The sequence below is a fragment of the Mesoplodon bidens genome (assembly GCF_964165515.1).
Source record: "Mesoplodon bidens genome assembly, chromosome: 8".
NCBI classification, from domain to species: domain Eukaryota; kingdom Metazoa; phylum Chordata; class Mammalia; order Artiodactyla; family Ziphiidae; genus Mesoplodon; species Mesoplodon bidens.
The window spans coordinates 75467438-75477680 of NC_138165.1; positions in this window are offsets into that span (position 1 = coordinate 75467438).

The window sequence follows — 10243 nt, forward strand, 5'->3', positions numbered from 1 at the left end:
CCATCTTCCACTTGGCCCAGATCTTTCCACTGTGCCCTATTCCCCCCCCACCCCCCGCCATGGAAGACAAAGGGGCAATAGGGGGCCCGGAGAACTAAGGGGACTATATTATCAGACTACAAATGAGGGTCTCTAAAAATAACCCTTGTCTGCCTTATAATTCTGTCTCAGGCTGTGAAGCTTAGAAAAATGCCTTTCTCAATGTAGGATTAAGATGTGTAAATAACAAGTCCAAAATCAGTTCTCTCTTAAATTCCTAGCTCTAGGCAAATTAGTCTCTATTTTTCCAGAAAAGATTTCAAATGGGGCAATACCATAGCACAAACATTGATTTTCAGTTAATGTTCTTTCCGGGCTTTCCTTTTATCCCTCTAGTGGTACAAGCAAGTAGGGATCAAATTCTGAGATGAAGACAGAATTCTGAGACAGCTCTTCCACTATGCAGGCAGGAATGAGTGAAGCACATTGTCTGTGCCCCAAGAAGTAAACTGAAGTTTCCAGGGCATCCTAGATAAGAAGTGAACGTATTAGGTTTCTTCCTTGAAAGATAAATATGGACTTGGAGTATTGTAAGGGAGAATAATTTAGGTATTCGTAAATATAAATGGGATTTTAATTTCTCACACAAAATGGAGGGAATAGTCCTCCTTGAAGCCAGGTTTGTTATGTGTCTTACTCAGAAATACATAACTCCAGAGCCAGGGGCATACAGTACGAGAAACAAAACTGTGGATTCTAGACATAGTTTCCCACCTCTTTTTTTAAAATTTATTTATTTTTGGCTGCATTGGGTCTCTGTTGCTGCGCGCAGGCTTTCTCTAGCTGCAGCGAGCAGGGGCTACTCTTTGTTGCAGTGCACAGGCTTCTCATTGCGGTGGCTTCTCGTTGCGGAACACAGGCTCTAGGTGCGTGGGCTCCAGTAGTTGTGGCGTGTGGGCTCAGTAGTTGTGGCGCACAGGCTTAGTTGCTCCGCGGCATGTGGGATCTTCCCGGACCAGGGATAGAACCCTTGTCCCCTTGTCCCCTGCACTGGCAGGCAGATTTTTTTTTTTTTTTTTTTTTTTTTTTTTTTGCAGTACGCGGGTCTCTCACTGTTGTGGCCTCTCCCATTGCGGAGCACAGGCTCCAGACGCGCAGGCTCAGTGGCCATGGCTCACGGGCCTAGCCGCTCCGTGGCATGTGGGATCTTCCCAGACCGGGGCACGAACCCGTGTCCCCTGCATCGGCAGGCAGACTCTCAGCCACTGCGCCACCAGGGAAGCCCTGGCAGGCAGATTCTTAACCACTGTGCCACCAGGGAAGTCCCCCCAGCTCTTTTTTTGATCTTGAGCTTGTCACTTCCCCTCTCTGGTTGGCCTGATGATTTTTCAGAGCTCTTGCAATTCCAGTACTGTGTGACTCCAAACATGATGTTTAGATGAAGAAAAGAGAAAGAAAATTCTGAGTTTACTGATCCCAAAAGTGGAGCGCAGGGACACAGTCTCTAGAATAATCTAGGTTTGGGCCTGAATAGTGACAAGAATGAAAACAGGATTCCCAAGGGCTGTTTCAGAGAGCCTCCACCCCAGTAGCTGATGCTGGAATGTGGAAAGATCATCATTAGGACGAGGAGTCCAAGGGGAGCTCACCTGGGAGCTTGCCCCAGGACTGGAAAGGTGATGAAGGCTGGACTCAATTAGCATATGCCATTGGCATTATGATGCCATATATGATGCTGCCTTATTCACTTATTTCTGTGTTGTCTTGGGTCAGGTTTCCCAGAAGCTGACCCTGAGATGAGGATTCGTGTGCAATTGACTTATTAAGGAAAGGCTCCCAGGAGAAAGCAGTACAAGAATGGGGAAGCAGGTTAGGGAAAGGGAAAAAGCCAGGCCAGGCTGGTGAAGTCCCAGCCTTAGCCTGATCCTAAGGGAAACTCTGGAGGGTCAGTTACATCACAGAATCTGTCTAGCCTCAAAGCAAAGGAGCTGAGCTTCCTACTCCTGCCTTAGTTTCTACTCCTGCATTAGTCATTGTTTTTCAGTCTCCCTGAGGGCATGAAAACTCCTATTACCTTTCAGCTCTGGGAAGGTCCAGTTCAAATTGCTTCGGGAGCCCTAGGGTAGTTCTCTAAAGAAGGCTGCAGGTTCCAGCTATTAAGAGCGAAGCCCCCAGAGGCTGTAGATGGGGACACAGTACCGGTAAATGTTGCTGGGGACACAAGGTAAAGCATCAATAATGTCCTTGATATTCATATAGGACTGACTTTTCTCCGCATTTGGGTAATCAATTTATATGGAAAGAAGCATAGGTTTTGGAGTCAGACATGGCTCAGAATTCCAGGCTCCATCAATTATGAGGTTGTGAGCTTAAAGTGCTCAACTGCTCTGAATCTCAGTCTTTGCATCTGCAAAGTTCAACTGACTGACCTCAAATAAACAAGGCGTAATGTAATAAGTCCTAAGATGCATATATTTTCACATTTAAAATCTTTGAAATCAGGATACATCTTATAATCACTGTTGGCCAGGCAGTAATCACGACAGAGTTGTCCCTGCCTGTGCTTGTGAGAACTTGGTCCTAGCTGCTCACATTACTGTCACCTTAATTGAGGGATATGCACTGTTGATAGTTTATATGTTTTAATCACCATTTAAAATGTCTGCAGATCCCACTACTGGGCATATTCCCTGAGAAAACCATAATTCAAAAAGAGTCATGTACCACAATGTTCATTGCAGCTCTATCTACAATAGCCAGGACATGGAAGCAACCTAAGTGTCCATCAACAGATGAATGGATAAAGAAGATGTGGCACGTATATACAATGGAATATTACTCAACCATAAAAGGAAACAAAATTGAGTTATTTGTAGTGAGGTGGCTGGACCTAGAGACTGTCATACAGAGTGAAGTAAGTCAGAAAGAGAAAAAAATACCATATGCTAACACATATATATGGACTCTAAAAAGAAAACAAAAAACGTTCTGAAGAACCTAGGGGCAGGACAGGAATAAAGACACAGACATAGAGAATGGACTTGAGGACGTGGGAAGGGGGGAGGGTAAGGTGGGACAAAGTGAGAGAGTGGCATGGACTTATATATACTACCAAATGTAAAATAGATAGCTAGAGGGAAGCAGCCACATAGCACAGGGAGATCAGCTCTCTGCTTTGTGACCACGTAGAGGGGTGGGATAGGGAGGGTGGGAGGGAGATACAAGAGGGAGGAGATATGGGGATATATGTATATGTATAGGGGATTCACTTTGTTATAAAGCAGAAACTAACACATCATTGTAAAGCAACTATACTCCAATAAAGATGTTAAAAAAGGAAAAATGTCTGCAGGACTCCCCTGGTGGCACAGTAGTTAAGAACCTGCCTGCCAATGCAGGGGACACGGGTTCGAGCCCTGGTCGGGGAAGATCCCACATGCTGCGGAGCAACTAAGCCCGTGCACCACAACTATTGAGCCTGCGCTCTAGAGCCCGTGTCCACAACTACTGAAGCCCGCATGCCTAGAGCCCATGCTCCACAACAAGAGGAGCAACTACAATGAGAAGCCCGTGCACTGAAAGGAAGAGTAGCCCCTGCTCGCCGCAGCTAGAGAAAGCCTGCGACAGCAACAAAGACCCAATGCAGCCAAAAAAAAAGAAAGAAAAGTCTGCAGAATGATTACATTATGATTCAACACTGATATGAAAAGTTTCAGTAGAAACACACACAGAAAATAGAAACAACAGTAAAACGTGAATTTGGTATTAAAGATACAAATATTCCTCTTAGTAGTAACGACCACATTTACATATTTTAGCAAAGCAGTAAACCAACCACAGCCTTTATGACCTCAAAAAGGAAGACACCCACAAGTAGATGAATCTAGCTTACGTTTTGTTACAGAGAAATATACAGAAGGATTGCCTATCATGGCAGAGACATTGCCAAATCCTTCAGAATAGATGAAAGAAATTTCAAAGCAACAGGACGTTAGTGTGACTGACTCATAATGGCACAGCACTTCTTGGGTCACAGTTTAGTTGGCAGGTTTTTTCTTTCTTTCTGGTACATAAAATAATGGTGAACCTCAGTCAGTGTTGCCTTAGATTTGATGAAATCCCCCCAAGTTCCACAATCACGTTTGGCTGTGCCCTGGGGCTGACAGTGCTGAGCAGAAGGTGAGGAAATAATGCCACCAGGAAAGAAGAGGCTGTATGGAAAGTCCAGACCTCATGCATGGGTCCCTGGGTGGCAGCAAAGAGTGAACATGGGATCGACTTATAACTGATGGGAAGGAAACTTTTTAAAAAAATAAATAAATTTATTTATTTATTTGTTGGTTTGCTTTTGGCTGCATTGGGTCTTCGTTGCTGTCGCGGGCTTTCTCTAGTGGCGAGCAAGGGCTACTCTTCGTTGCGGTGCATGGACTTCTCATTGCGGTGGCTTCTCTTGTGGCGGAGCACGGGCTCTAGGCACATGGGCTTCAGTAGTTGCGGCACGCGGGCTCAGTAGTTGTGGTGCATGGGCTGAGTTGCTCCGCAGCATGTGGGATCTTCCTGGACCAGGGCTCGAACCTGTGTCCCCTACACTGGCAGGTGGATACTTAACCACTGCACCACCAGGGAAGTCTCGGAAACTTTTAATGTATAAAAAAGAGTAGCGGGCTTCCCTGGTGGCGCAGTGGTTAAGAGTCCACCTGCCAATGCAGGGGACATGGGTTCGTGCCCCGGTCGGGGAAGATCTCACATGCCGTGGGGCGGCTGGTCCCGTGAGCCATGGCTGCTGAGCCTGCGCGTCCGGAGCCTGTGCTTCACAACGGGAGAGGCCACAACAGTGAGAGGCCCGCATACCGCAAAAAAAAAAAAAAAAGAGAGTAGCTTGAGATGGCACATGACAAACAAAGCTGTAACTTCTAGAGCTGCTGTCTCTGCCCTGTCCTCACTAGAGATTTCTTCTCTTCAGGTGTGATGTGCAGAGACTTAATAATCACCATGCTGCACAGACAGAAGGCCCCCTGAAGCCCCCTCCTGGGCCAGGTGTGGCCCCTCTAGTTGCTGCATGTTTGGGGGGACAGGGCAGGGGCCTCATAGGAGGGAAGTGGAAGAGCACTGGGGGCAGGGAGCAGCTATTTACCAATTAGTATGGAAATATTTTAACATTTAGAAAATCATTGTGGCCACATTGGTGTTTACCAGTTGAACATCAGACCTGCTATGACCGTTTCTTCTACATCTGTCCTTCCCTGTACAATGTGGAAAGACTGTACAATGTGGAAAACATGAGCCAGGCTGTAGTCTGCCATGGGCCTGAATCCCTGCTGGATGACCTTAAGCAAGCCATTAACTTCTCACACTCTCAACGTTTTCATTTATACAATGCAGAAAACACTTGGTCCTATAGGTTTCTTAGAACTAAATGCAATAAGATGGATAGATGCTTACACATGGGGACCAGCACACAGCAAATTCTTCACAAACAAAAGCTGCCAGTATAGTAATCTGTTTCTTGTGCACAGAAAAAAAAAGACACAAATCATCCCTTAGTATCTGTACGGAATTGGTTCCAGGACCCCCCACAGATAGCAAAACCCTCAAATGCTCAACTCTCTTATAAAAATGGCATAGTATTTGCATATAACCTATGCACACCTCCCATATACTTTAAATCAGATTACTTATAATTGATCACTAATACAATGTAAACGCTATGAAATAGTTGTTATACTGTATGGTTTAAGGAATATGACAAGAAAATGTCTGTACCTGTTCAATACAGACACAACCATAGTAGGCCTAACCTCATAGTATAAGTCAGCAACAATGTTAACATAGTCTATCCCCAATTGGTTGAACCCATGGATGCCGACCGCTGGATACGGAGGGCAATTGTAACTTACCCAGTCATTAGTGGATGACTCACATTAGCCAAGCCATGTTGAAGATGTGGGTTTTAAGGTTTGACTGCTGATAACCATTAAAATACAACCACAATGAGAACATCTGGTTTCAATAGAAATTCTAGTCCCTGTGTTCTTTGAATCTGTTTAGGGTTTCTTTTTTCCCCCTCCAAAACAACTGAAAGCTTTGTACTAAATTTACCATTTCTGAGTTGAAAACGTTCTTTATTAAAAAACGAATAGGCTCTAGGACTATGGGAGAGAGTTATATATTTTGGCAAGTTGCGTTTCCATTAAGTGCATATTACATAGTCACCATGGTAAAGCAGTTGAGACATTTCTCACTGACCTTTCTGCCCCAATTATCTAATGCTCAGCAAAGCTTTTATGGAAAATATCATCATAATTTATAGCTAATGGGTAAGCCGAACACTGTCTGTATTTTTAAAATATGCCTCCTCATCCTATATTAATGCTCATTCAGTACTATTTTTCACTATTATACATACTATTACAGTGAACATGCTTGTAGTTACATCTTTGTGCCTTTGTCTAATTATTTCCTTAGAAATTCTTAGAAATAGAATGTCTAGGAAATATGGTATACAGATTTTTTTAACTGAACATATATTGCCTTCCAGAAAGTTTTTACTAATTTATAATTTAAGCAATAGTGTATGAAAGTATCTTTCTTCATATTCTCATCAACATTTAAATCTTGGGAATTCCCTGGCGGTCCAGTGGTTAGGACTTAACGCTTTCCCTGCCAGGGGCCGGGGTTCGATCCCCAGTTGGGGAACTAAGATTCCACAAGCCATGCGACTCAGCCAAAAAAAAAAAAAATTAAATTAAATCTTTACCAGTAGCTGAAAATGTCACTTTGTTTTATTTTGCATTTCTTCAGTTCCTCATTAGTTAAGCATCTTTATATTCGCTTATTAACCACATGGTTTACTCACTCTCTTTGAGTCCTTTGCTCATTTTTCTACAGACTTCTGGCATTTTTATTATTATAAACGTTTTAAAAAATATATAATAAATATAAATAAATGTTACTTATATAAATATAAACACAAATGAAGAACTCATATAATTATATAGAGTGGGTATTTTAAGATTTTAGCTATTATAATCTGGCCTGCTAAAAAGAAGTTAGAGTCATTCTTATGTTTTAGTTTCAAATATATTGTTTGGAGTATATTTGAGATAATTTCGTACTGGTTAACAAGACCTAGCCACAATATTTAGATTACTATTTTGGTAATCAAGATAAGCCAATGAGCTATTAGTAATTAATCTTTGCTCCTCTGAGCAGGCCTAAGAGTAAATAAATAGGCCCTGCCCTTGTGGTAACAAACTTGGGGAAGGGAAAAGGGAAATCACCTGTGAAGGGCAGACCTTGCTGGTATTTCTCTGCTCTTGGTTGATGACGTCATAAAAATCAGCAACTATTACTCCCCAGCATGAGATTCTTCAGCACTTGGCAGCCGGAGGCCCAGAGGCATGGTCCACACCTGGTTTTGTGCTGAGGAGGAGTAGTGGGTAAGGCTGGGAGGAGAGAAGATACAGAAGGCAGGATCCTCTTCAGGGAGTGAGGAGGGCTAAAGATGAGTATCCTACAGGCCAGGCCAGCTTCCTCCAGCTGTGAAGTGGGGGGCAGTCAGCCTGTGGGATGGCCGTCCTCACCAGAACCTCAAAGCTTTGGGAGGGCTGGTGGGGCTTCAGTGGTCCTGGTGGGGCCTCTGTTGACTAAGTCACCTCAGGAGTAAATCTGTGTATATGCTAAAATCATGGGTCCTTCTCTGGTTTCTGTGCAATGATGAAATGTATAATTTTGGTACTGTTTTTTATCACTTATTATTTTTATTCACCAGTATATACATGAATCTCCATTCCTTTCCAATTGGGTCATAAACTCCTTGAAGGCAGAATTTCTTTGTAGACTTCTTAATATTTAGCAAAGTTTTAAGTATGCAATAAATACTCAAATCCTTATCTCTGCATAGCACACAACCTACTAATAGATAACAGAATTTTTCAACATTAAATAATGCTATATAAAATAAATATTTTATTACTGAAATATTATTTATTTTCCAGATCTGTAAAATGGGAAAGAAGAAGAGAGAACACATAGGAAGGCAAATGGAAAACATGGTATTCTTTCTCGGTCACAGAGTTTTATAATTAGAGGGCGTCGTAGACATCATTAATCTAATACTTTTATTTTACGGAAGAGGAAAATGAGACTCAGAAGGAAGGAATGAGTAATCTTTTTGTTTGTTTGTTTTTCTTTTTAAAAAAATAAGATCATAGATAGCAGCTTTTTCTTTTTTCCACTTATAAAACATGAACGATTCCCCACGTCATTAGATATTGTCCTATGGCATCATTTTTAAGAATAAGTATTTTAGTGTAAGACTATGCCACATTTACTTAACCAATCCTGGGAAGGCATTTTAACCTTAATAGAAATATTACCAATTCTCAGTAGTAAAAACAAAAACAAGAAAATGAATAAGTTGTTACCTTGGTATGAAGATTTAAAGCTAGGTCCACTGGAATTTTGCTTTGACAGCAGATGGTCAGTATGCAGGAGATGATTATCTATATATAAAAGGAAACCAGGGGGCTCCCCGGGCTCCCCTTTTTTGCCTTCTCACTTCTCAGTCATTCCACAGTCTCATTCACTCCTACGGCTTGATTTACCCTAAAACAAAAAACAGAAAAAAAAAAATACTAATTCACTGTTATTGGTATTATGTAAGTCCCTTCTTCACCTGGCCAGGCCCACCTCTCACCCTCACCTGTCACCCCACCGTGTCCTGCACTACAGCCCCTCCCCACTTATTCTCCAGGTCACTTTGCATGTGTTGCTCGCTTTGCTAACATGCTTGTCCTCCAAACCTCTTATGCCTGTCTTTCAAAACACAGCTCAGCTATTATTTCACCTGAAGGCCTTCCATAGCATTACACCAGTTGCCACCTGGAGTGGGGCTAACCCCACCCAACTCTCTTCTGCACTACCTGCAGCCTCTGTTCTCTCTCCAGGACTTATGACGTGGAATTATAATGCTGTTTACTTGTCATTCTCACCCATTTAGTTGTAAATCCTTGAGGGTAAGGGGATCTTCAGCATCTTGAACATGCCTGGTGTGCAGTAAAGTGCTCAGTGAATACCTGGTGAATGAACTAGAAACTGCTCTTTTAAAATTTCTCACATAATTTTATTTTTTGTCTCCCTACTGCACTGATTGCAAACCTCCCTACATGTTTTCAACGTCACAGGGGGTCCACCCAATAATCCTATCCCCCTCCACTCCTGGCATGCACCTCCCTCAAGTGGACAATCTGCACGACGTCTCTGATCCCCACCCTCCTCATTCCCACCTGTAAACTGCTCTCCAGCCTGCTTTGTTCTCGCAGCCAACAGTCAAGGACAAATACAAGAAGTTCCTCCTATTTAAAGTTGTCCATGATGACTCTTTTCAATGTGTTTGTTTAGTTATTATAGACTTTTTTTTTTCTAACAGCCTGATTTCACATACTTACGTAGTAATCTTTGACTTGTGTTCTGATATTTTGCTCGTAAACCATGCTCACTATATTCACCTGGTCACCTCTTACTCTTAATGAGTTTTCCTGACAATTAGCACATTATTATTGTCTAATTTCACTTGATGTTGTAAATATAAAAGATATAAATAAATATAATTTCTGATTCTCTTATTGCTTCATGGGGTTATCAGATCTTCCCATATAACCATGTCTTTCCCAGGGGAATGTATTTTCCCTCTATATTCTGTTATTGCTCTATAAAACTCCCAGAATAGTGTCATACACATAATCAACAATAAACTATTACTTTATTAGTTGACTTTAGGTAGTTAAAACATTTTTCCTAGTGTTATAGTAAACACTTCTTATATATTAGAAAATAATAATATATCATAAAATATTATAAAGAAAAAATTCATCCTGCCCCACTAACGGGATTTATACTAATTCTAAATCAGTGAAGGCTTCGGAATTTCCCTGATGGTGCAGTGGTTAAGAATCCTCCTGCCGGGGCTTCCCTGGTGGCGCAGTGGTTGACAGTCCGCCTGCCGATGCCGGGGACACGGTTCGTGCCCCGGTGTGGGAAGATCCCACATGCCGCGGAGCGGCTTGGCCCTGTGAGCCACGGCTGCTGAGCCTGCGCGTCTGGAGCCTATGCTCCACAACGGGAGAGGCCACAACAGTGAGAGGCCCGCGTACCACAAAAAAAAAAAAAAAAAAGAATCCGCCTGCCAATGCAGGGGACACGGGTTCAAGCCCTGGTCCGAGAAGATCCCACATGCTGCGGAGCAAGTAAGCCCATGTGCCAC